The following is a 26,900-nucleotide window of genomic DNA, read 5'->3' as shown; positions in this document are numbered from 1 at the left end:
TAGTTTTCTTATCATGAAAGTGAAACTTATCTTCTGAGCAAGACAGAATAATAAGGATCAGACTTACCTTTCCTTCCTGCATATTTCCTACATGTCCTTCAAAGCTGCATTGGAATACAACCTTCCCAAAGCCTCCTTACCCAATATTCTTCCTGCCCATCTCTGAGTGTTTATTTTTATCATATTTTATTTTACCATTTTCCATTCATTTGTATTTTCTACTAAGTTATGAGGTCTCTGAAGGTAAAGACACTAACATTTATGTAAATGTGATAAGGCATGCAGTTTGCTCTTAATGAATATTAAATAAAGAGAGGAAGGGAAGGTTCAAGGAAAGAAGGATGGGAGGAAAGAAGGGAAGAATAAAAGAAACTATGTGCAATAATGCTAAAAAATAATCATACTCAACAGTTGTACTTTTTCTAGATTCTATCATAATTATTTCCTTTCTTTTGACACTTACATAGCTCTAAAAGTTATCAACTTTCCCAACAATGATTTTTTTAATATCTATTTATTTTTAATTGATTGATGATTGCTTTTCAATATTGGTTTGATTTCTGTCCTGTATCAATATGAATTAACCATAGGTGTACATATGTCCCCTCTCTCTTGAATCTCCCTAACAATGAATTGAGTTTAGGTTAATTCTTCATGAATTTAAAGAAGCACATAAGTTAATCAGAAGATAGGCTTGATAAAGGACAGAAATGGTATGGACCTAACAGAAGTAGAAGATATTAAGAAGAGTTGACAAGAATACACGGAAGAACCATGCAAAAAAGATCTTCATGACCTAGATAATCATGATGGTGTGATCACTCACCTAGAGCCAGACATCCTGGAATACGAAGTCAAGTGGGCCTTAGGAAGCATCACTACGAACAAAACTAGTGGAGATGATGGAATTCCAGTTGAGCTATTTCAAATCCTGAAAGATGATGCTGTGAAAGTGCTGCACTCAATATGTCATCAAATTTGGAAAACTCAGCAGTGGCCACAGGACTGGAAAAGGTCAGTTTTCATTCCAATCCCAAAGAGAGGCAATGCCAAAGAATGCTCAAACTACCACACAGTTGCACTCATCTCACACGCTAGTAAAGTAATGCTCAAAATTCTCCAAGCCAGGTTTCAGCAATACGTGAACCATGAACTTCCAGATGTTCAAGCCGGTTTTAGAAAAGGCAGAGGAACCAGAGATCAAATTGCTAACATCCGCTGGATCATCGAAAAAGCAAGAGAGTTCCAGAAAAACATCTATTTCTGCTTTATTGACTATGCCAAAGCCTTTGACTATGTGGATCACAATAAACTGTGGAAAATTCTGAAAGAGATAAAATACCAGACAACCTGACCTGTCTCTTGAGAAACATGTATGCAGGTCAGGAAGCAACAAATAGAACTGGACATGGAACAACAGACTGGTCCCAAATAGGAAAAGGAGTGCATCGAGGCTGTATATTGTCACCCTGCTTATTTAACTTATATGCAGAGTACATCATGAGAAACGCTAGGCTGGAAGAAGCCTAAGCCGGGATCAAGATTGGCAGGAGAAATATCAATAACCTCAGATATGCAGATGACACCACCCTTATGGCAGAAAGTGAAGAGGAACTAAAAAGCCTCTTGATGAAAATGAAAGAGGAGAGTGAAAAAGTTGACTTAAATCTCAGCATTCAGAAAACTAAGATCATGGCATCTGGTCCCATCACTTCACGGGAAATAGATGGGAAAACAGTGGAAACAGTGTCAGACTTTATTTTTTTGGGCTCCAAAATCAGTGCAGATGGTAATTGCAGCCATGAAATTAAAAGACGCTTAATCCTTGGAAGGAAAGTTATGACCAACCTAGACAGCATATTAAAAAGCAGAGACATTACTTTGCCAACAAAGGTCCATCTAGTCAAGGCTATGGTTTTTCCAGTGGTCATGTATGGATGTGAGAGTTGGACTGTAAAGAAAGCTGAGTGCCAAAGAATTGTTTCTTTTGAACTGTGGTGTTGGAGAAGACTCTTGAGAGTCTGTTAGACTACACGGAGATCCAACTGGTCCATCCTAAAGGAGATCAGTCCTGGGTGTTCATTGGAAGGATTGATGTTGAAGCTGAAGCTCCAATTCTTTGGCCATCTCATGCAAAGAGTTGACTCATTGGAAAAGACCCTGATGCTGGGAAGGATTGGGGGCAGGAGGAGAAGGGGACAACAGAGGATGAGATGGCTGGATGGCATCACCAAATCGATGGACATGAGTTCGGGTAGACTCCAGGAGTTGGTGATGGACAGGGAGGCCTGGCGTGCTGCAGTCATGTGGTCACAAAGAGTCGAACACGACTGAGCAACTGAACTGACTGACTGACCTTTAAATCTCAGTTTGGAATGGGATGCTTCTGGAAAGATTTGCTAAGGACTGCTGATGTAATTTTTAATACATGGATTTTTTTTAATCCAACTGCAAACAAAATTTCCTTTGGATTTTTTTGTATTTACTCACATCCTCCTAATAAGTATCAACATATATATGGATGAATTTCAAATGTATTGTGCCAAGTAAAATAAGTCATATCTAAAGGCTACATCTTGTATAATGCTATTTATCTGGCATCACCTGGAGCCAGACATCCTGGAGCGTGAAGTCAAGTGGGCCTTAGGAAGCATTACTACAGACAAAGCTAGTGGAGGTGATGGAATTCCAGTTGAGCTTTTTCAGATCCTAAAAGATGATGCTGTGAAAGTTTTGCATGCAATATGCCGGCAACTTTGGAAAACTCAGTAATGGCCACCTAGAAAATGTCAGTTTTCATTCCAATCCCAAAGAAGGGCAATGCCAGAAAATGTTCAAACTACCACACAATTGCACTCATTTCACATGTTAGCAAGGTAATGCTCAAAATCTTTCAAGCTAGGCTTCAACAGTACATAAAACAAGAACTTCCAGATGTACAATCTTGATTTAGAAAAGGCAGAGGAACCAGAGATCAAATAGCCAACATCCGTAGGATCATAGAAATGCAAGAGAATTCCAGAAAAATATCTACTTCTGCTTCACCGACTATGCTAAAGCCTTTGACTCTGTGAATCACAACGAACCATGGAAAATTCTTACAGAGATGGGAATAGCAGACCACCTGACCTGCCTCCTGAGAAACCTGTATGCAGGTCAAGAAGCAACAGTTAGAAATGGACATGAACAACGAACTGGTTGAAAATTGGGAAAGGAGTATGTCAACACTCTTTGTTGTCACTATGGTTATTTAACTTATATGCAGAGTACATCATGAAAATTGCCAGGCTGGATGAAGCACAAGCTCGAATCAAGATTGCCAGGAAAAATATAAATAACCTCAGAGACACATATGACACCACCCTAATGGCAGAAAGTGAAGAGGTGCTAAAGAGCCTCTTGATGAAAGTGAAAGAGAGTGAAAAAGCTGGCTTAAAACTCAGCATTCAAAAAACTAAGATCATGGCATCTAGTCCCAACACTTCATGGTAATAGATGGGGTAAAAATGGAAACAATAACAGACTTTATTTTCTTGGGCTGTAAAATCACTGCAGACAGTCACCGCAACTGTGAAGTTAAGACACTTGTTCCTTGGAAGAAAAGCTATGACAAGCCTAGACAGCATTAAAAAGCAGACATGAATTTGAGCAAACTCCGGGAGATAGTGAAGGACGGGGAAGCCTGGCATGCTGCAGCTCATAGGGTCTCAAAGAGTAGGACACAACTAACTGAACCAAAACAAATTTACATGGCATTCTGCAAAAGGCAAAACTATAGGAAGGGAAACAGATCAGTGGTTGTCAGAGTAAAGGAGATGGAAGGAGTGGACCACAAATGGATGGTGTGAGGGATTGGGGGGATAACAAAGTGTTTTGTTTTATGACTGGGAAGGTAAGCACATGACTTCATATATTTGCCGAAATCCATAGGACTGTACACCACAAACAGTATATTTTACAGTTCCTAAATTTTAAATAACTTTCCAATAGCCTCTACAACACTTCAGTTAAAATATAAGTTCATCTCCATGTCCTATAAAGTTTTACAGGGTATTTCCTCTGCCTCTGTCTCCAACTTCATCTCATAGTTCACTAAGCTGTAGCCACAGGATTCTTCGTAAAGTGCATCCTTCCCCATTTCATGCTGTCACACTTGCCATCATACTCCCAGATCATCCTTTGTCTCAGGTCTTCATTTGGTTGGTTCCTTCTTATCCTACACATCTCAATCTTAATGTCAATTCTCAGATATCCTCCCTCAACATGCTATCTAAAGCAGATTTTTCATTTATTTCTCCTCCTCTTTACTACATTACCTTGCTTACTTAAATCACACAGTTAGAATCTGAGAGTATCTTCTTTGTTTAAGTATGTTTTCCTTATTTGTCATATGTTTCTACCTCTGGAGTACAAGCTCCAGAAAAAGGGGTGGGGGGAGGTTCTTTGTCTTTCTTACAAATAGAGAATCCCTGGAATATAATAGGCCCTTGATATGTATTTGTTAAATGAATGACTGAATTTTAACAATTATGTTAAGTGTGAAGTGTTAGTCACTCCATCCTATCTAACTCTGCGACCCCATGGACTGCAGCCCGCCAGGTTTCAGGTCCATGGAATTCTCCAGGCAAGAATATTGGAGTGTGTAGCCATTCCCCAACCCAGGGAATGAACTCAGATCTCCTGCGTTGCAGGCAGATTCCTTACTGTCTTAGCCACCAGAAAAGCCCCCAATTATGTTAAACCTTCTTGCAAATGTCTCTTAGGCAACACTAGACTTTTAAAAAATGAAGAAGAAGAAATGGCTTGTATGTAACTACAGCATTTCTAGAAAAGGGTAGACAATTAACTGATCAAATCATTTTTAAAAAAGGATATTGGTAAGAAAAAAAATCTATGCAGTAGCCTAAAGGCACAGGGTTCTATTATAATTTTGTCTGAACATGGATTTATTCATTATTAGACTCTGGCAGTGGTTGCTTGAGAACAAATACATTCAGATACAGATCACTTTTTATCTGAAAAAATACCAATAATATAAATATCATTGTGAGAAACATGAGAGCAGAAACTATTTTGTTTTTCCCATCTTGGTATTTCAGATGTTTAGCACAGAACTCATGCACATAATAACAGCATGACAAATGTTTGCTCTCTGCATCAAATAATCAGCACAATCTCTCTATAGACAAGCCTAATGTACAAAGGTAAGGCATAATATAAAGAAATCACATTAGAAGAGATGGTTTTCAATGCCAGCTCTGCCACTAATTATTGATGTGACTTTAACCTTTCTGAACTTCAGTTTCTATAGAATGAAGGAGCTGAGTTAGATGACTTCTCATGACCTTTGCTAACCTCTCAGATTTTTTTTTCTATGTTGTGTGCAGAAATTCATTTAAGATAGCATTTAGAGCTAGAAAGTTTTATCCCTGCAGAGTCAATGTTTTCAAATGAAGCAAAATCTCAACTACTCACAGAGAAAAGCTATTTTTTCCTGAACTTAATTTGTTAAAACAAATCACAATGTGTGTGTGTGTGAGAGAGAGAGAAAAACCAAGCAGCCCAACTCAAGAATTGAATAAAACTGAAAACAATAGAATTGAACTTAGCTTATCTAATCGAACATATTAATAGTTTATCTTGAAACAGCTGCTTGAGGCAACGTAATTTTAATTAGTGGAGAATGAGTTAGTAGATAAAAACTATTTTAGGAATTCTGAAAATATTCTGATCTTTTCCAAGACCTTTTGTATCCTGATGACAGATTTACTTCTTCTTCTTATTATTATATCTAATATTTCAAAATGTACGACTTCCTTTTTTCTTGTTATACTATGCCTCTCTGTCATAAATTTTGTGCTTGACAATTGTGCTAAGTTATTCTTTGACCTTCTCAATTGAAGAAAGACAGACGAAGGTGATTATAAATGTTGCCAAAGCATGAGACAGGAGTGCAAGGAAAGCAAGGAAGAAAGGAGTTAGAGATGACAGTAGCAGCATGTGTTCCTCTTACAAGAAAGTAACTGTTAACAAGGAATTGACTAAGCATTTAGCTATAAGAGGAAAATCACTGGTTCAGAGGGATTACTAAGGACAAAGAAGAGAGAAGGTGGTGTTATTGACCCAAACTTGGGTCCACTCACTCATGCACAGTAAAGCCAGTCTACGGACACCAGGTTGTAGTGAAGTAAAGTGCAGTGTTTATTGCAGGTGCCAAACAAGGAGCCTAAGCACAGCTAGTGCTCCAAAACCCCAAACCCCACAGTGAGTTTCAGCAAGACATTTTTAAAGGCAAAGCGAGAGAGGGGAATCTCAGGGTGTGTGATGAACTTGTGCACAATTCTCTGATTGGTTGATTGTAAGATAACAGGATGGTGTCACGGGATTAGCATTATCAATCCTTAGACTCCAGTAGGTTTGGGGGTTGTGTGCTCAAACAACTCAGAAAATGTGCACTAGATACTATTATCTGGGTACTTCAGAGAGGAGCTAAAGCAGAGGACTTGGGAGCGGGGTCTGTCTTGGGAAAGTCCCATAGGGTCTTGCTCAGTTACAGTAGGAAGAAGACATTGAATCAAACCCCTGCCACCATCAGTTCAAGATACTATGGGTGGTTTCTGAGGGAATCAGAGGGGGATATAGATCTGTTTCAGGATAAGCGATTGGAAGTAATTCCCTCTTTCTTGTATATTAATAGCATTTTCACAGGATCCCTACAAAACTGAGCTTCCCATCTTCTTGTCTTCTTACATTGTTACTATGGTCTATTTGTCACCTTTTGGAATCATAAAAGCCTGATCTATTGTATTATTTACTTTGATATCCCTGGAGAAAGGGAATGGCTACCCACTCCAGTATTATTTCCTAGAGAATTCCATGGACAGAGGAGCCTGGTGGGCTGCAATCCATGGGGTCGCAAAGAGTTGGACACAACTGGACCTTCACTCACTCACTCACTCACTTTCATTTCATACATAGTCAACCTCCAGAGACATACAGCAATTTTGTTAACATTTGAAAATTTCAGCTGCTTGAATTTTCTTCCTGTAATGGATTGAAATTTTTAACTTCTTGAATTATCTCTTACAATTATGGCTACACAACTGGCTTAAAATTCAACATTCAAAAAACAAAGATCATGGCATCCAGTCCCATCACTTCATGGCAAATAGATGGGAAAAAAATGGAAACAGTGGCAGATTTTATTTTCTTGGGTTCCAAAACCACTACAGATGGTGGCTGCAGCCATGAAATTAAAAGATGCTTGCTCCTGGAAGAAAAGCTATGACAAACCTAGACAGTGTATTAACAAGCAGAGACAACACTTTGCTGACCAAGATCCGTATAGTCAAGACTATGGTTTTTCCAGTAGTCATATACTGTTGTGAGAGTTGGACCATAAAGAAGGCTGAGTGCTGAAGAATTGATGCTTTTGAACTGTGGTGCTGGAGAAGACTCTTGAGAGTCCTTTGGACAGTGAGGAGATCAAAGCAGTCAATCCTAAAGGAAATCAACCCTGAATAATCATTAAAAGGACTGATGCTGAAGCTCTAGTACTTTGGCCATCTGATGTGAAGACCCAACTCATTGGAAAAGATCCTGATTCTGGGAAAGATTGAGGGCAGGAGGAAAAGGGGACAACAGAGGATGAGATGGTTGGATGGCATCACTGACTCAATGGACATGAGTTTGAGCAAACTCCAGGAGACAGTGAAAGACTGGGAAACCTGGCATGCTGCAGTCCATGGGGTCGCAAAGAGACAGACATGACTGAGTGACTGTGAACATCAAATACAACTGCCAGTTTACACTGAATTCTGGGGGGAAAGAGCCCTAAACAGTCTAAATGACAACCTCGGTTGACAGAGCAGCTGCTGATTATATGGAAATAATAGCCATAACCCAGTATCACATAAGTTGATTGGAAATTTATTCCAAGTGAAAATATAAACAGTTCTCCATGTCCTGGTAAAAACTACAAGAAATCTAAATTTAGTCAGTTTAACCCCTCCTTTGAAGGGGGTCTAAGATAAAGAAGGCTGAGAGCTGAAGAATTGATGCCTTCAAATTGTGGTGTTGGAGAAGACTCTCAAGAGTCCCTTGGACTGCAGGAAGATCAAACAGTCAATCCCAAAGGAAATCAACCCTGAATATTCATTGAAAGGACTGATACTGAAGCTGAAGCTCAAATACTTTGGCCACCTGATGTGAAGAACTGACTGTTGGAAAAGACCTGATGCTGGGAGAGATTGAAGGCAAGAGGAGAAGAGAGCAACAGAGGATGAGATGGTTGGGTGGCATCACTGACTCAATGGATATGAGTTTGAGCAAACTCTGAGAGAGAGTGAAGGACAGGGAAGCCTGATGTGCTGCAGTCCATAGGGTCGCAAAGAGTCAGACACGACTTAGTGACTGAGCAACAGCCGGATAATGTTCTTCCAAGTGTGGTCCACAGATCACTTGCATACAAATCACCTGGGAGTTTGTTAAATGCAGATTCCTGAAATCTACCTTAGGCTGCTGAATTGGAAACCTTGGAGACGAGCCTGATATTATGAACTTCAACAAGCTTCCTGTAGTACATTTATGTTCACTAAAATGTCAGCATCTCTAGTGTAATGCAGGATCCCACTGTGTCAGAGCAGGCACCATGCCAGCACTTGGCATAGAGGAGTTTGCCAGCCACAAAGTAAGCTGTCCTTCCTCTCTCCCCTCAACCCCCTGCAGTGCTTCCAGGCTTCCCTTCCCTAGAACATAGATTAGATGCTTCCAAGTACTCAAAAGCCCAAAGGTTAATGAGGCATCTCATTCATATTTCATGATTGCTGTTTGCCCTTCTCTACCTTTGGGACACACAATGGAAAAGTGCAATCAATAGAATAATATCAGAAGCACCAGACAATTAGAAGATACCAGAAATAATCCATAGTCTCCTACTGTTTTTAAAGCAAATGTCCTGAATTAAAAATTATCAACAGAGATCATTATTTTCACCAGAATTTGTCAATGTGTGGGGGAAAAACAAAACTAAATATATCAAATTTGAGGGATAAATAGCACCTACCAATTTCTTTTCTTCAGTGTCCCATTCTCAACATGCCTGTTTTCATAATGCCTGCCCTGTTCCTTGTCATTGAGGCCCTTGTTCTATCACTTTGTTCTTTGTGCTTACAGACTATTTAGAGCTCTTTATTCTCAAGCTAATATGCTCACACATGGGACCTTGATGGAAAAGACAGGAGAAATTCAATATATCTGTGTTGAAAGCTAATACCTCTGACATTCGCTTTTTAAACTCTCCAAATCTTTGCTATAATTTAAAGCCCATGTATTGAGTAAGGTTTTTTCCTAAAACCATTTGGGAAAAGATTTATTAATTACTTATTGTTTGCCTGCCCTCTTCTCTGACACCCCTTAGTTCTCCTATAAAGCCCTTTATATTTTTAAGTTGATTATAATAGCAATAGAAACTACTACAATGTATCTAAATTAGTACAAAAATTTTGAATGTATTATTTTTAAATTTTAAATAGGTATTTTCCAAAAATATATTCTTGGAGATGAAGTGTCCTAAAAGGTTCTTTTCAAAAAATAGGATTGGGGAATTAGATGATTTGGGAACTGCTTCAAACTGTTTCCTGACTGAAGGATTCTCAAAACACATTCACATATTAAAACATCTGAGGAAATCAACAGTGAAAATAAAATCTGCAAAACTAGTCATCCTAAAGTTTCTTATGTTAACTTGACAATGGAACTATTTCTTTTTAGATTTAAGTGAAGTCATTTTGGAAAATGCTGCCTTAGATCAAATTTGAAAAATATTATTTTTATTCAGGTTAGTTCAGTTGCTTAGTTGTGTCCGACTCTTTGCGACCCCATGGACTGCAGCATGCCAGGCTTCCCTGACCATCACCAACTCCCAGAGCTTACTCAAACTCATATCCATAGCGTTAGTGATACCATCCAACCATTTCATCCTCTGTCATCCCCTTTTCTTCCCACCTTCAATCTTTCCCAACATCAGGGTCTTTATCAATGACTCAGTTCTTCGCATGAGGTTGCCAAAGTATTGGAGTTTCAGCTTCAACATCAGTGCTTCCAATGAATATTACGGACTGATTTTCTTTACAAATGACTGACTTGATCTCCTTGCAGTCCAAGGGACTCTCAAGAGTCTCCTCCAACACCACAATTCAAAAGCATCAATTTTTTGGTGCTCAGCTTGCTTTGTGGTTGAACTCTCACATCCATACATGACTACAGGAAAAACCATAGCTTTGACAAACCTTTGTCAGCAAAGTAATGTTTCTGCTTTTTAATATCCTGTCTATGTTTGTCATAGCTTTTCTTCTAAAGAGCAACTGTCTTTTAATTTCATGGCTGCAGTCACCATCTGCAGTGATTTTGGAGCCGAGAAAATAATGTCTGTCACTGTTTCCACTGTTTCCTCATCTATTTCCCATGAAGTGATGGGACTGGATGCCATGATCTTCATTTTTTGAATGTTGAATTTTAAGCCAACTTTTTCACTCTCCTCTTTCAATTTCATCAAGAGACTCTTTAGTTCTTCTTCACTTTCTGCCATTAATATGGTGTCATTTGCATATCTGAGGTTATTTATATTTCTCCCAGCAATCTTGATTCCAGCTTGTGTTTCATTCAGCCCGGCATTTCGCATGATGTACTCTGCACATATGTTAAAATAATGATGGTAACAATATACAGCCTTGAAGTACTCCTTTCCGAATTTAGAACCAGTCCATTGTTCCATGTCCAGTTCTAACTGTAGCTTCTTGACCTGCATACAGATTTCTCAGGAGGCAGATCAGGTGGTCTGGTATTCCCATCTCTTTAAAAATTTTCTACAGTTTGCTATGATCCATGCAGTCAAAGGTTTTGGCATAGTCAATAAAGCAGAAGTAGATGTTTTTCTGAACCTCTCCTGCTTTTTCTATGATCCAAAGAATGTTGGCAATTCAGTCTCTGGTTCCTCTGCCTCTTCTAAAACCAGCTTGAACATCTGGAAGTTCTCCGTTCATGTACTGTTGAAGCCTGGCTTGGAGAATTTTAAGCATTATTTTGCTAGCATATGAAATGAGTGCACTTGTAAGGTAGTTTGATCATTCTTTGGCATTGCCTTCTTTGGGATTGGAATGAAAACTGACCTTTTCCAGTCCTGTGGCCACTGCTGAGTTTTCCAGATTTGCTAGCATATTGAATGCAGCACTTTCACAGCATCATCTTTTAGTATTTGGAATAGCTAAACTGGAATTCCATCACCTCCACTAGCTTTGTTTGTAGTGATGCTTCCTAAGGCCCACTTGACTTCGTATTCCAGGATGTCTGGCTCTAGGTGAGTGGTCACACCATTGTGGTTATCTGGGTCATTAAGATCTTTTTTGTATAGTTTTTCTATGTATTCTTGTCAACTCTTCTTAATATCTCCTGCTTCTGTTAGTTCCATACCATTTCTGTCCTTTATTATGCCCATCTTTGCATGAAATATTCCCTTGGTATATAACACTTTAAATAGTCTCACAGTTCAGACATGACTTAGCATGCCCACAAGCAAGGCAGTATAGTAAAACAATAAGATGTTTTGCCAAAAGCCATACAACAAAAGAGTGGAAGAGCTGAAATTCAAAAAAATCTGACCCAGAAATCCACTTTATTTCCATTACTTCCACAGTGTTCTTTCTCTTTAATTTCCAAATCATTTCTAAAATTCTGTGACTTCAAAGAAAGAAACTTACCTCTACCAGTGCATATTGTATAACTTGTATCAGTATACCAAGGGAAAATTCTCATTTATCAGTTTTCCATAATGCCCATGAGATAAATAGTTTAAAATAACTTCCATTGTTGAGTGTTGTTTATATAATAAAGACAAAAAGTTCTGAAGTCTCAATTTATCAAGTAATTTGTAAAGAGTTGGGAACATTAAGACATAAAATATCAAGAAAGCATACCTCAAAGCAGTAAAACAAAAGAAAACAAAAACAAAAAAACTTCCACAAAAGAGGAAGAAAGGAAGGAGGAAGGGAGAGAAAGAACAGGAAAGTTAAGTAAGTTTAGGATGAGTGAGATAGGAAGTATAAGATTTGGAGTTCATGAGCTCAAAGGACCCAGCAGTTCACTAGAATAAAAAAAAAAAAAAAAAAAGACAATTGGGGTAAATATCTGTAAAAAGTAGGTTTTTCATATTTAAATACCAGAGAATTAACTCTCTGTGAAGTGAACAGGTTTACTTTGGGCAACAAGCCCTATAGAAAGAATAGCCCCCCAAAAGATTTTTTTCCTATTATGAAATATTTTCAGTCATACAAAATATATGTAGAAAGTAATACACTGAACTAGGCGTATTGAAAAAATAAACAAAATATTACAAATATAAATGTTGCACCTTTCTCCTTTCTGTTGATAATCACTACCCTGAATTTGACATATTCTTTTCTTTCATGTTTTTATACTTTGACTATAAAGTGGATGGGGCTTCCCAGGTGATTCAGTGGTAAAGAATCACCTGCCAGTGCAGGAGTTGCAGGTTCTATTCCTGAGTTGGGAAGATCCCTGGAGTAGGAAATGGCAACCCACTCCAGCATTCTCACCTGGAAAGTTCCATAGACAGAAGAGCCTGGCAAGCTACTGTCCATGGGGTTGCAAAAGAGTCAGACACGACTGAGCACACACACCACCAAAAACTGGATGTTCTTAAACTATATAGTGTTTTTTCAAACTATCCAAATTATGTATAAATTGTCTCATTTTTCATGTGGCCTTATACAACTTGTGTTCTTTGTTCAAAGTTGTTTTTTGAGACTTATACATATTGATATACATACTTCTGGTTTATTCACTTTAACTGCTATTAGTATTAATCACTTATAAGAATATATGACAATGTACCTATTCTCCTATTGTTGGGTATTTTTGGTGTTTTCGGCTTAATTGCAAACAGCATAGTAATAAATATCCTTTTACATATATATATATATATCCTTCAATTCATGGGCAGGAATGATGTAATTCCTGGTTATAGGGTTACTTTCAGCCTTGCTAGGTATTGCCAAATTATTCTTCAAACTCATTTACTGATTTATACCTCTATCATATACATAAGAGATTTTTTTGTCACTCTAACATCCTCAACAATACATGGTAAGGTCCAACTTTATAATTTTAAAAAAGTTTTATTTTTTAAAAAATATTATGTCAATGAATTTTGTTTTGTTTTTTCCAGTGTATTTTTCAGATAACATCAGGTTAAAAGAGATGGAAAAGGAAATTGGACATAATTGGGATAAGAACAAAATAATGATAAAACTTTGAAAGACTTCTAACTATAAAAATTAGGAAATAGTAAACCTTCACTTTAAGGACTTCAGCATAAGTAGAACTATGAATTCCCTTTGCAAATTCAAACCAAAAAGACTCTCCAAGATGAAGTTCTTTAATGCATAGGTGTGTTTTGTAGATTGTCTCTTATGACATTATATAATGCAGATTAACTAAAAATAATAAAAGCAATTTATTCTTGAACTTTCTTTTTAAAATATATAGTATAACAATATTTTGATCTGTTCGAAGTTTTATTTGAGCATTTTTTGTTTACTCACTTTGAGTAGCTCTTTAGGAAACACATTCTTATTTTATCCTTACTTTTGTGTTCACAGTTATAAAACCCTTCTAATGGGCTATGATCTAAAGAAGGTCAAGAATCATTATTTCTTTTCACTGGACAAATAGAAGGCCTTAAATGTGAACTTTCTACTGAATGCCAGACTTTCTTCAAGATGTTTTCACTTGGGTTTTCCACAGGCTGATATTGATTTCCTTCTTCAGTGCAATATCTTTTCATGTAGTAATGCCTTGAGCAGAGCAGAGATTCATAAAGAATTTGAATTTTTATCTGTTGAATACTTATTTTCAAAACTTATATCACCCCCTTCCTTTGTATCAACCGAGCAGGGCTAAATCATTTTCCCTTAGAACTGTGTTTCATAAGGTAGGTTCAGAATTTCAAATAATAAAGGGATTGCATGAACCATAGCAATACCTTAGAGGATAATTTTGAGAAAGGTGAGGAGAAACACCTCCCAACTTCCAAGTGGCACAGCTGGTAAAGAATCTGCCTGCCAATGCAGGAGACAGAGGCTCAGTTTCGATCCCTGGGTTGGGAAGATTCCCTGGAGTAGGTAATGGCAACCACTCCAGTATTCTTGCCTGGAAAATTCCATGGACAGAGAAGCCCAGCAGTTCAGTCCATGGGGTCCCAAAGAGTCAGACATGACTGAGCTCACACACATACACACACACACACACACACACACACACACACACACACACACACACACACACACACACACACACACACACACACACACACACACACACACACACACCAACTCCCAAGTGGTTTTATGGGTGGGAGGGGTGCAAATACTTCATTAATTGATGCACACATTTGCTTCATTTTATTTTTCCCACTCCAATTTTCACTTTATCCCTACTTCATCAACAATTTATTTTCAATGTTGTTTTATTTTGCTATCATGAATGTTTTAAGCTGATGATGGCTGACATCATCCCATCATGTGAATTTCAAATGCTATTCCCTCAGAAGCCAACCTAGCCTGCTGCAGGAAACAATTCTTTCTACTCTTTCCAAATTTTAGAGAAAACGAAATAGATGTATATGTAAGAACTTATATTTCTAAGGTAAGAATGCCTCTCAAATTTCTGTTTTGGGCCAATTAATTCAGTCTATAGATGACCTTGCTTTCCTGTAATGCAGGCACTTTCTGTACTTAATTAAGGACACTGCTTTGATTTTTTCCTTTGCTTCAAAATACCACTGATGTAAGACAATTATTATAGTAAATAATTACTTCTCTGGATAAAAGAGAGCACTTTCTGGAGGTAGATTCAGCCAAAATAAGTACTTTCCTATTTTATACTGTCTTGTAATCGCTTTCCTGAATATTCATTAGAAGGACTGTTGCTGAAACTGAAGTTTCTTTGGCTACCTGATGTGAAGAGCTGACTCATTGGAAAAGACCCTGATGCTGGGAAAGATTCAGGGAGGGAGGAGAAAGGGACGACAGAAGATGAGATGGTTGGATGGCATAACCAATTCAATGGACGTGGATTTGAGCCAACTCCGGGAGTTGGTGATGGACAGGGAAGCCTGGCATGCTGCACTCCATGGGGTCACAAAGAGTTGGACGTGACTGAGCAACTGAACAACAGCAAAATTGCTTTCAAGCCTTTTCAAAGTAAAGCCAGTATATGAATATGCAGTTAAAAATCTATCTCTGTTTATAATACTAATGTACAAATCTTTATAAAAGTAAAAAAAAAAAAAAAAAATCCAGAAAGACTTCCCTCCTAAATTGCATTCTGGAAGGAAAACAGTAGTGCTAAAAATAAAGATGTCACCATACTGGAAAAGCTTGAAAATCTGAAAATACAAAATATTGGTGGAGTGTGGAGTTCCCAAGACTTGAACTTTGCTACTGGGAGAGTAAGTGAGTACATATACTTCAGAAACAGTCGTTGTTCATTGTTCAGTCGCTCAGCCATGTCCGACTCTTTGTGACCCCATGGACTACAGCACGCCAAGCTTCTCTGTCCTTCACTATCTCCCAGAGTTTGCTCAGACTCATGGCCATTGAGTCAGTGATGCCATCCAACCATCTCATCCTCTGTCACCCTCTTCTCCTGCTGCCCTCAATCTTTCCCAGCATCTGGGTCTTTTCCAGTGAGTCAGTTCTTCGCATCAGGTAGCCAAAGCATTGGAGCTTTAGCTTCAGCAACAGTTCTTTCAATGAACATTCAGGGTTGGTTTCCTTTAGGATGGACTGGTTTGATCTCTTTGCAGTCCAAGAACTCTCAAGAGCCTTCTCCAGCACCACAGTTTGAAAGCACCAATTCTTTGGTGCTCAGCCTTCTTTATGGTCCAACTCTCACATCTGCACATGACTATTAGAAAATTAGAGTACCCAATAGTAACAAGCAGACCTACCCAAACACTTGTCTCTTACACCATTTACTAAATAAAGGAACCAGGGTCCTTAGAGAAATGGCTGATTCTAGAGTTGGGACAGGAAATTCAATGCATAAAGTCCATTTTTTAAAATTAAGTTAGATTAAAAATTCAGTTCCTCAGTGGTACTAACCACACATTGAAAGTCCTCAGAAGCCCTATATGGGTATTGACTATGATGTTACGAAGTGTAGATAGCACATTTCCATCAGTACGACAAGTTTGGTTAGACAGTGCTGCTCTGGAGAAACTGTTTCAAGTGTGCACCAGTAAATATATACAGGAATCTTCACAAGAGCATCATTTCTGACTTTTAAAAATGATAAAAGCAAAACAAGGTCTGTCAACAGAGGAATGAGTAAATTATGACATATCCACAAAGTAGATTCTTAACACTACAGTGAAAGTTAATGGACTATAGGTTTATACATAAACATGACTGAATCTTTAAAATGTGGAGTGGAGTGAAAGATGCAAATTTCAAAAATCTCATTATGAATTCAATTTTAAAAAATTCAGAAACTACAAAACCTAATAATGCATTAAGAATAAATATGTATGTTGTAAAATTTTAAGGAGAAACAAGAGAATAGTAGCAAAATTCAGTTCAGTCCACTGGGATGGAGGAAATTGGAGGGCTCTTACTGGTAGACATATTTGGAATTTCAATGGCATTGATAAGTCTTTTGCTAAGTTTTTAGGTTACAATGGTGGTAGCTGCAGATATGTTTGTTTTATTATTATGCTTCACAGTTTTCATGTTACATTGATAAGTCTTTTGCTAAGTTTTTAGGTTATAATGGTGGTAGCTGCAGATATGTTTGTTTTATTATTATGCTTCACAGTTTTCATGTTATTACCAATTTCCAATATATCTGCCAAAGCTTTCTCTGATTTCTTCTTTTATTACATATCACTTTCCTCAATTATGAATTTCTCATCCCAGTGGTCAAGTTTTGCTCCACTAGAGCAGTTCAAGTTAAAAACTTACTGGCTAGCATGGATTTTACTATTGTTTCTTGACCCTAAATGGTGAATGGTTCTTGTGCTTCCAAGTTTTCATTGCTACATTTGAGTTTGGATTTTTAGCCTAATTTAGCACTTCAACTCAAAATGAATATTAATATAGCTTCTCAATTCAGGGGATATTATCTTGCAAGTCAAATAAGCAAGGCCAATTCAGACAATCTACTATTTAATCGTGTATCATCCAAATACTGACTCTTCATATAATGGAGCATCATTACCTAAAAGAATCAACAGCCCTTAAATTGCACAAAATGTTTCTGAAATCGCTTGGTAGATTTTATTAATATTCCACAAAATACTACTGATGCTATTTCATTCATATTTCAAAATCCTCTCCTTGATTTACTTAACTAAATCTCTACCCACTGCTTCTAATTCTTTATTAAATACTAATTTCCTTTTATATGCTGCTAGGGTTTCAAAAATAGTAATCAAATGGGAAATCCTATTTAAAGTTTTTTTTCAGTTATTTCCCATGCTGATTTTCTAAATTATTATATTTTTTATATTCACATTTTAAAACAAATTATGTATTTAACTAGCACAGATAGATATCCTGATTATTTTTAATAATACATAGATTTTTGAATTATTTAACCTATTTTATTTTTAATTATAATGTTTAAAAGTGCTCTGCTATTTAGCAATTGAATATGAAGAAAAACCAAATCAAGTTAATAGAAAAATAAGCGGTCCTTCCCAATTAGCTAAGCATTTCTAACAGATGTAAATTAGAGAGAAAAGAAACTCCATTGTCAAAAGGAGCAAGCATAGATTTCTACTGTAATCATTATTTCATTGTCTTTTTTGGTACAGACAAGCCTTATTACCACTTTCACAATATGAAGAAAATAAAAAGGTGAAAACGTACAATATTGTAAATAAGGGGTGAAAGTTAACTAAATCAGTAATAAACGTCCATCAATAACAAGACCAATAGAACTAGATAGAAAAACACCCGGGGTCCAGTGTGCTATGCCACCACCTCCCCCCAAAAAATATAAGTAGAAATATCCCTCCTTATCGTCCCCTTTGTCTATGCCTTGAAACAACCAAAATTTTGTTCCAAGTCCTACATATATCTGAAGTGGCCTAAGATATACTTTCACCCACCAGTAACTCATTCCCCATTTTTAGTTAGAAACCCCAAATTCCAATCAGTACATGTGCGGAGAGAGTGGAGGGAATCGGCAATGGCAGGAGGAAAACTGGCAGCTGTCATTTCTACAGCGTGGAGAGGTGAAGAGCCAGCAGTGACAGAGACAGGAAGAACCTGGTCAGCAGTGTTTATTCAAGATTGAACTTTCTATTTTTCTGCTCTGTTTATATCTTTTCTTAATTTTATTGGATTATAGTTGACTTACAACGTTGTGTTAGTTTCATGTGTATAGCAAGGTGATTCAGTTGTACATATATCCATTCTTTTTTATATTTTCTCATATAAATTATTCCTGAATATTGAGTAGTTATTACAGAACAGTAAATCCTCCTAGATTATTTACTAATATTTTAAATATAGTAGTGTGTGTGTGTTAATCCAAAGCTCCAGATTTATGCTTCTCCACTATGTTTCTCCTTTGGTAACCATAAACTTATTTTTTATATTTGTAAGTCTGCTTCTGTTTTGTAAATAGGTTCATTTGTGTAATTTTTAAAATTAGATTCCACATATGAGTGATATAATGTGATATTTGATTTCTCTGTCTGACAATTCTCTTAATATGATAATTTATAGGTCTGTGCATGTTGTTGCAAATGGCATTATTTTGCTCTTTTTTGTGGCTGAATAGTATTTCATTGTTTATATGTACCACATCTCCTTTATCCACTCATCTGTTAATGCTTCCAGGTCCTGTAATGCTTCCAGGCTACTGCCAATAGTGCTGCAATAAACTTAACTAAAAATAAAACTACCATATGATCCAGTAATCCGATTCCTGGGCATATATCCAGAAAAGCCATAATTATAGAAGATACATGTACCCCAATGGTTTGTTTATATTTTTAAAGAGTCAGGTATTACAAGTAGAAACATCCATACTAGATGAAAGTGAGTACAAATCTGGTAACTGAACTGCCTGTCCATCCATTTCCTCCCTACTGCTCACCACCTGCCCCATCCTGACACCATACAAGCATTCGCTGCTCTAGAGAAGTGAATCATTCTCTATAGTAGAGAAACATTTTTCTACTCTGATCTATGTGGTAACCATGACTTTGATACTATATGACTCCAGTGCATGGGTCACAGATGACTGGACCATGGGTGAAAAATAGCTGGGCTAATAAACTTGTTATCCAGTTAATGAAGACTTGGACAAACTTTCAGGTCAGTCAGGTTAGTTTCGCCATAGAAGAGATGTTACCTGAGAACTAATGAGCATTTTGTTTTAGACTCTACCATGTGCAATTTCAGAACAGAATGACTTGAAGGAAGCTGGTCAGAAAGAGAAGAGGAGGAGGGAGGGAAGAAAAAAGAGAAGGAGGAGAGATGGAAAGTGATCGCAGAAGGAAAGATGACATCTAGAGAAAGTGTCACTAGAATTTTATCCTTGGACCAATGGTTCTCAGTGCTCATTAGTTTCCAAGATATCATTCAGCATCTTCATATCAAGCTTTGTTTTGCTTTAACTTAAGGTACCTATATGAATTTCTGCTACTTAAAGCCAATATAGTTCTAGGAAATATGTGAAACTTGATACAAGTAACCTGGAATGAGAATACTGCAGGAAAAGGAAAAAGAAAGAGAGCACCCTATCTCCTGAGGTTATTGATGAAATATTAACCTCATGCTCCAAGAAGGAGTCACTAAGCAAATGAATTTTGCTTATCTGGTCTTACCTTCTTGTCCCCTTTTTCAAGAATTTGAGCTGACAAACAGTAAATACATTGATAGCTGGTGAAAAGGCCTAGTAATATGCTTCCAATGAGGTCTGTTCAGGTCATTAATGCCCGAAACCATCTCTGTTAAAAACCATCTCTTTCTAACCTTTATAGCATCTCTCAAAACATGTTCTCATTGCTTTGAAATCATATCCATACTTAGATGTAGATGTTTCTGAAATCTCAATTTCTAGACCCAGTTTTATCCAGGTCACACCCATAGCCCCCTCTATTTTCCCTCTCATACTAGAACTTTCCCAACCCATATCCTGCTTTTCATGGGAGGGGAATCAGACAGAGGCTGTATGACATTTGGATTCAGCAGCAGAAATCAAGACTTCACCAATGTGAGATTATATCTGAGGTTGGCCTAGATGAATGGATTGAGTTTATATGACCACAGAATGGAGGAAAGTTGATCTATGTAGATATACTAAAAACAGTGAAGGTTACAGAAGGATGAAGTTTGAGGAAGAGTGATGATCCAATGCATGTGACAAGCTTTATAATTCTTCAGTTAAATGAATTATTTTTGTTTGCTTGTCTGTTTTTATTTTCTAACCTTAGAGCCAATTCAAGGAACACAAATTAAGGGCCATAGAATAGCTGAATAAGTATTGTATTTTACATATGGATTCATCCATATAGTTAGAAGAAAAGAGAATTGTTATTCCCCCAGTCATATATATATATGTGTGTATATGTATATATATCAGTTAATAATTTCTGATAAAATACCCTTGTTTGCAATATTATCTTATTATAAATTCATATAAAATTTATTGACAACTATCACCTTAGCCGAAGAATTGATGCTTTTGAACTATGGTGTTGGAGAAGACTCTTGAGAGTACCTTGGACTGCAAGGAGATCCAACCAGTCCATCCTAAAGGAGATCAGTCCTGGGTGTTCTTTGGAAGGACTGATGTTGAAGCTGAAACTCCAATACTTTGGCCACCTGATGCAAAGAGTTGACTCATTGGAAAAGACCCTAATGCTGGGAAGGATTGAGGGCAGGAGAAGAAGGGGACGACAGAGGATGAGATGGTTGGATGGCATCACCGACTCGATGGACGTGAGTTTGGGTAAACTCTGGGAGTTGGTGATGGACAGGGAGGCCTGGCATGCTGCGATTCATGGGGTCACAAAGAGTCAGACACGACTGAGCGACTGAACTGAACTGAACTGAATCACCTTAGCACTTTTTTATATTAGTGACTCAAAACCTACAGTTTGCTGGCTTTCACTTTTTTTTTCCTTCAAATTTGGTCTTTCCCTAGTGAATTGCTTTTCATTTATCTTGATTAAACCTCACTCTATCGATTCCTGTCCTTTCTCTAACTTCTCAGAAACCTGCTGTATATTAATTCTGTTTTCTGTGGTATTAGCTGTCCCTCCTGGCACTGGGTAACATTTAAGAAAGTTTTAAAATCCAGCAACATTGAATAACCTCCCTTTCAAATTTTGGATGCTATGTTTAGTTTGAATTATATGAGAAAACATGTGCATGCATATTTTACCTTAGGATGGAAAATTCTTTGTGTTCCAATAATTTGCTCTTGCTTCATTGGAGCAAATTATAACATTTAAGAATAATCTGCTAAAAAGTGAAGCTTCAATATTAGCCATCCTTTACAATGGGACAAAATAAAAAGAAAAGTTTATATCCTAAAGTCAAGATATATGTAGTGTTTGGGAGTTGTGATAATATACAGTTAAAAATAATGTTTAATTACTTTTGATTTTATTGTTATGTGCATTGAATATTATACATTCATTCATTCATGTAATCCTCAAAAGAATCCTGAGAATGAACACTTAAGTAATACAATGTGATGCAATGAAGTGGGATTTGAACCCAGTTACTTCTGACTCTTTTTCCACTGTTATACAATGCTCCATTTTTAATTCATTCATTCAACTTACAAACTAATTTTTATAGTCTCCTGTATTGCAACATACTCTTGGATCCTGGAGACATAGTGATGAACAGACAAATTTTCAGGTCTCTCAAATCTTAATGTCTGTAAGGAAGACAAAACTCTTCAGTTCATCCATGTTCTTTTCTTTGCTGCACAGAAAATGAAGCTATCAGACATGAGCTCCCAAAAATAACCTTCTCTCTTCCTCAGAATGTATTTGTTCCCTTTCCATCTTCACTTCTCTCCATTCCACCTCAGAGGAAGGAACGTCTATTCTCTCCTCTCGGATCAACTGCCAACTTCCAAAACTGGTTCTGGTTCCATGCACCCCCAACATTTCTGGAAACTTTTTCTATCCATTTTCACAATCCTCTATCTCATTGTCAGTATTTCCATCTCAACTGATCATTCCCTTTGGCCAAAAATCTCCAAAATAATTTTTTTTTTTTAATTTTTTGGTCTTGCATCTTCCTCAAGCTCTGCTTTCTCTCTGTCCTCAGCAATAGCTTTAACAGATTTTATCTCTTCGGTACCTCCTATTTACTCTTCAAAAACACTACAGTATGACTTTTGCCTCTCCATTGTTCCACTTGAAGAGAAAGGGAGGTATCAAATACCCGAGTCTTTCACTCCAGAAGTGCAGTCCGAGGAAAGCGTTTTCCTCAGATTCCCGGAGTTTCCCCAGGCTAGGCTGGGCTCACCCAGGGTGGGCACTGCTCCCTGGCTGCATCCACTTCACTGGTCACCTCCCACTAGAGGTGGGAGGTGACCTACGTCATCTAAACATTATCCACCCAAGTCTTCACTTCAGAGTCTGCTTCTGAGAGAACCTAAATTGAGAAGAAACATTTTCAAGCCAAGCTCTGTCCATTCTAATTCTTTACTTTCTTTCCAAGTATTCTCTTTCCTCCCCCTGCCCCTTTCTGTAATTGCTGTGTTTTCAACACTCATCTTCTGGCTCCTGTACTAACTCGTCTCACTGGCTCTACTACCTTCTCCCTCTAAACCATCGCTTATATGCTTTGAGTACATTTTTTCTAAGATACAAACCTTCTTATGTCATTCCTTTGCTTAAAATATTTGATGTCTACCTTCTTGTCCGTGAATGAAGTTAATGTCAGTGATATGGGATACTAGGCCCTTCCTAAATTTGCACCAACCTAGCTTTTTGGTCTTACATCCTGCCAAGCTCCCCGTGGCTTCCCATTAATTAATTCATGATACTTTCCCTAAACAAACATCATTTACTTTCATAACCTTTGCCTTTGCACACACAGTGTTTTCTTCATGGAGTGCCCTTCCCTCTTTTCCTCTTTCCCTCCCCTGGAAACTCATTTATTCTTCAAGACCCCATTCAGATGCATCATCTCTAGAAAACATTCCTTATTTTTCCTGAACAGGGCTCAATGTCTTACATGATTGTGCAGTACTTCATTCAGATCTCTATCATACCATTCATGATTTATTGAAATTAACATTTATGTATCTTTCTCCTTCACTAGACTCTGAGTTCTCCCATGTCAAGACCATAACTTACTGATCTTCTTGATTCTAAATACTGGCAATAATATCTAGCAATAGCAGCTGGATAAAGAAATGAATGACAGAAGTTAAAATTAACTGACATGAAGGGAAAGAAGCAAGTGGGATTGTTCTAGGCTTTTGCTTTCCCAACCCTTGTATCCTCTTCCTCTCCACCACCATATATAAAGCAAAATTACTGAAATACATTTAATTGTAACATTTTTTTACTAAAACTTTTTTCCAAACCTTTCACTTCATTATTAGACCAAAAAAAAATGCTAGAATTCAAATGACTTGGGAATTAACAATGTATGTAAATTAGTTTTATTGCTAAAGTGAATTATTTCCAGTTTCAGTGTAAGGAGAGGATTAAAAACCAAGAAGCAATGAGTCTCTGAAGAAGTAGGGCTACTGGTAGGATGAATCCATTCCTTTGTACAAATGAACTGTGTCTGTAGAAGAAATTTTATATTATATTGGGTTGGTCAAAAAGTTGCTTCGAGTTACCCATAAGATGGTGCAGAAAACCTGAACAAACTTTTTGGCCAACCCAATATATTTCCATAAATGTTCTGCTAAATTCATGTTCTTTCTTCTACTACAAAAATGTGGCTATTAATGTCTCATTTCCTTAGGCCCTTGCTCTGTACTTCCCAGGGTAATACCAGATAAACTTAAGTAATCAGACTGTTAAAACAGTAGATCTCATACTTGTCCATGAATATGGACAAGTACTCTTGTATGAATATGGACTTGTTAGAGTATGGACTCTTCCATACCTGAGGAAGAGTATTTTCTTTAAGAATTTCTCAATCCTTCCTCAAAGTTTAAGCTTAAAACTCCAAGTATGAAAGTGAAAGTATTAGTCGCTCAGTCGTGTCCAACTCTTTGCAACCCGTGGACTGTAGCCCCCCAGGCTCCTCTGTCCATGGGATTCTCCAGGTGAGAATACTGGAGTGGGTTGCCATTTCCTTCTCCAGGGGATCTTCCCAACCAGGGATCAAACCAGTGCCCACATTGCAGGCAAATTCTTTACCATCTGAGCCACCAGGGAAGCCAGTCCTAGATATATGAATTTTTTAAAGTATTCTAGGTGGTTTTGATGCTCATTCAGGTTTGGAAAACTCTAGCCTGGCAAATATGTGGTCTCTTTGGCATTTCATTTATGTCAATTAATTAAGTATTCACTGAGTGTTGATTACATGTTTAGCATAGGGGGATAATATGTAGGTATTATTTCATAGTGTATGCAAACTCCCCCACCTTCCCACCCAATGGTGACCCCTGTACCGCTAGCATCTTCCATTACTGGGCATTCATTGCCTCTAGGAGAGTTGTTATGGGTAAACCAGTTTAAGAGAGCAGATGGAAGTCTCCATAGAAGATGAAAATGATTTGAAGGAATGTGTTGTTTGACAAATATATTTCCTTTCCTTTTCCCTTTGTCCACCCACCATTTCTCAGGTGATAAACTTTCTGTACTGAGGGTGAGGAGGGAAAAGTGACAGAACACCCAGGTATGTTTAAATATTCAAGAAAAGAGGGCTTGGGATAAAAGCAAGATCCAAAGTTATCTTCCTGTTCTTAACAACCCCCATCAGAAAAGCACACATATGCACCCTTATAGCATTAGAATTGTTAGCGGAAAAGTGGCAGCATGGCCAGAGAGAGCCTTCAGGCTTTCCCTGGAGCTGCTTCATAGTAGCTGCTGCTAAGTTGCTTCAGTCATATTCTACTCTATGTGACCCTATGGACTGTAGCTTGCCAGACTCTTCTGTCCATGAGATTCTCTAGGCAAGAATACTGGAGTAAGTAGCTGTTCCCTCCTCCAGGGAATCTTCCCAACCCAGGGATCAAACCCAGGGCTCTTATGTCTCCAACATTGGCAGGTGGGTTCTTTACCACTAGCACCGCTTGGGAAGCCCAGTTCTATGTAGAAAACAAAGCAAATTTTCTCAAGTCCTAGAAAGGATCAAGGAATTATCAGATATTGAGCCAGACCTGAGAATGTCCTAAACTTTGGATGGCAAAACTACAACCTGTGTGGTTCAATAAGATGGAACAAAAGCTAGCCTGACTGATTCATGTTGAAGTTTGGCAGAAACCAGTAAAATTCTGTAAAGCAATTATCCTTCAATTAAAAATATAAATTAAAAATTATATGTTAGAGAAAAAAAAATGAAAAAAAAAATCCAGTCTGAGTAGGTAATAACAAGTTATCATACTTAGCAATCTCCCAAGACTATGGGCAGCCTCAGGCATGGGTGGGGTGTGGACCCTGAAGTGAGGACGTCTTGAATTGACTGAAGGCAAATGTCTACCAAATAGAAAAATGAGAGCAAAAATAAAATAACTTCTATTTATAGAAGTTGAAAGAAAAATATGCCTCTTGCATAGTTGGATTTGTGGTCTAGTATTTATGCCAGTGCTTTAGCATTTACCTAAAGTTGTGGGAGACTGTAAAAGCAGAGAAAATTGCGGTGTCCCTTCCCTTAAAGGAACCTATGGCAAAACGCAGGGGAAGGAAAACAGGCTTTGGAGTCCAATACACCCAGGGTGAATCCTGGATTCCTCCAATAGCTAGGTGCTCATATTCACCAAGGCACACTTTCTTCATTTATAAACTGAAGATGGTGTTTTAGGGTTAAATGAGGGATAGACGTTAAAAGGGCCTTCCCTGGGGCTCAGAGGTAAAGAATCCACCTGCCAATGGAAGAGACGCAGGTTCGATCCCTGGCTCGAGATGATCCCCTGGAAAAGGAAATGGAACCCGCTCCAGTATGCTAGCCTAGGAAATGCCACGGACCGAGGAGCCTGGCAGGCTCAGACTGTGGGGTCGCAATGAGTTGGACACAACTTAGCAACTAAACAGCAAAACAACTGAAGTTAAAATCCTGGATACGTGTTACAAGCTCAATAACTGTTAGTCCCTTTATTTCTTCAGAGTTTTTCATCTTAATTTAGAGGCCATATTTATCTAAAAGAAAGCATAACCATGCTAAGGTGTAATGACTCAATCCCATAACTTATAAAAGATGACTTTGTGGTTTCTGTCCCTGTGTGAATCTGTGAAAGAAGGTGATGCTGTGCTGCCGGTGGGTGACACCTCCATCCCCCCCACCCAACACACTAGTGAAGTGGCTGCTCCGAAATAGCTTCCATGTTTGAATCAGAGTTTAAGCCAACCACACTCTACTTACAATTAGCCACAAAGAGCTAATCTGTAAACCCAAGGTACTGTCCTGATTATAACTGCAGGGGAAAGCTTTGTATTTTTACTCAGAGTGGTAAGATTTTGTGCAACCAAATTTGAATTGTAAAATCCATTTCAAGTACTCTTTATTTAAGCGCTGGTCTCTGCAGATGTAGGAAGTAAAAGTGAGGATTCTAATTTATAGTCAATGTTATGATGCACAAGGTAACCATAGCTTTCAGATAAGGAAAGTGGGGACTTGACACAGCAATTTAGAATTTTTATACTTAGTATCATTTTC

The 26,900-nt window shown here is 37.8% G+C and overlaps 1 protein-coding gene across 9 annotated transcripts in view; it reads left to right on the top strand.

Annotated features, from left to right (window-relative positions):
- The window catches only part of TPK1 (thiamin pyrophosphokinase 1), a 559,100-nt gene that overhangs the window by 38,849 nt on the left and 493,351 nt on the right, over window positions 1-26,900 (top strand). For 4 of the 9 annotated variants that reach the window (XM_081534539.1, XM_081534530.1, XM_081534536.1 and 1 more), the window contains exon 5: window positions 24,871-24,923. The exons of the other annotated variants lie outside the window; for them this stretch is intronic. The gene's annotated coding sequence lies outside the window, so the exon portion shown is untranslated. The remainder of the gene's footprint in view (window positions 1-24,870; window positions 24,924-26,900) is intronic. 9 annotated transcript variants of the gene reach the window in all.

Source organism: Giraffa tippelskirchi, chromosome 10, assembly GCF_054371585.1.
Source record: "Giraffa tippelskirchi isolate mGirTip1 chromosome 10, T2T-mGirTip1v1.2.pri, whole genome shotgun sequence".
Taxonomy (NCBI): domain Eukaryota; kingdom Metazoa; phylum Chordata; class Mammalia; order Artiodactyla; family Giraffidae; genus Giraffa; species Giraffa tippelskirchi.
This window is presented reverse-complemented; position numbering and strand designations above follow the sequence as displayed.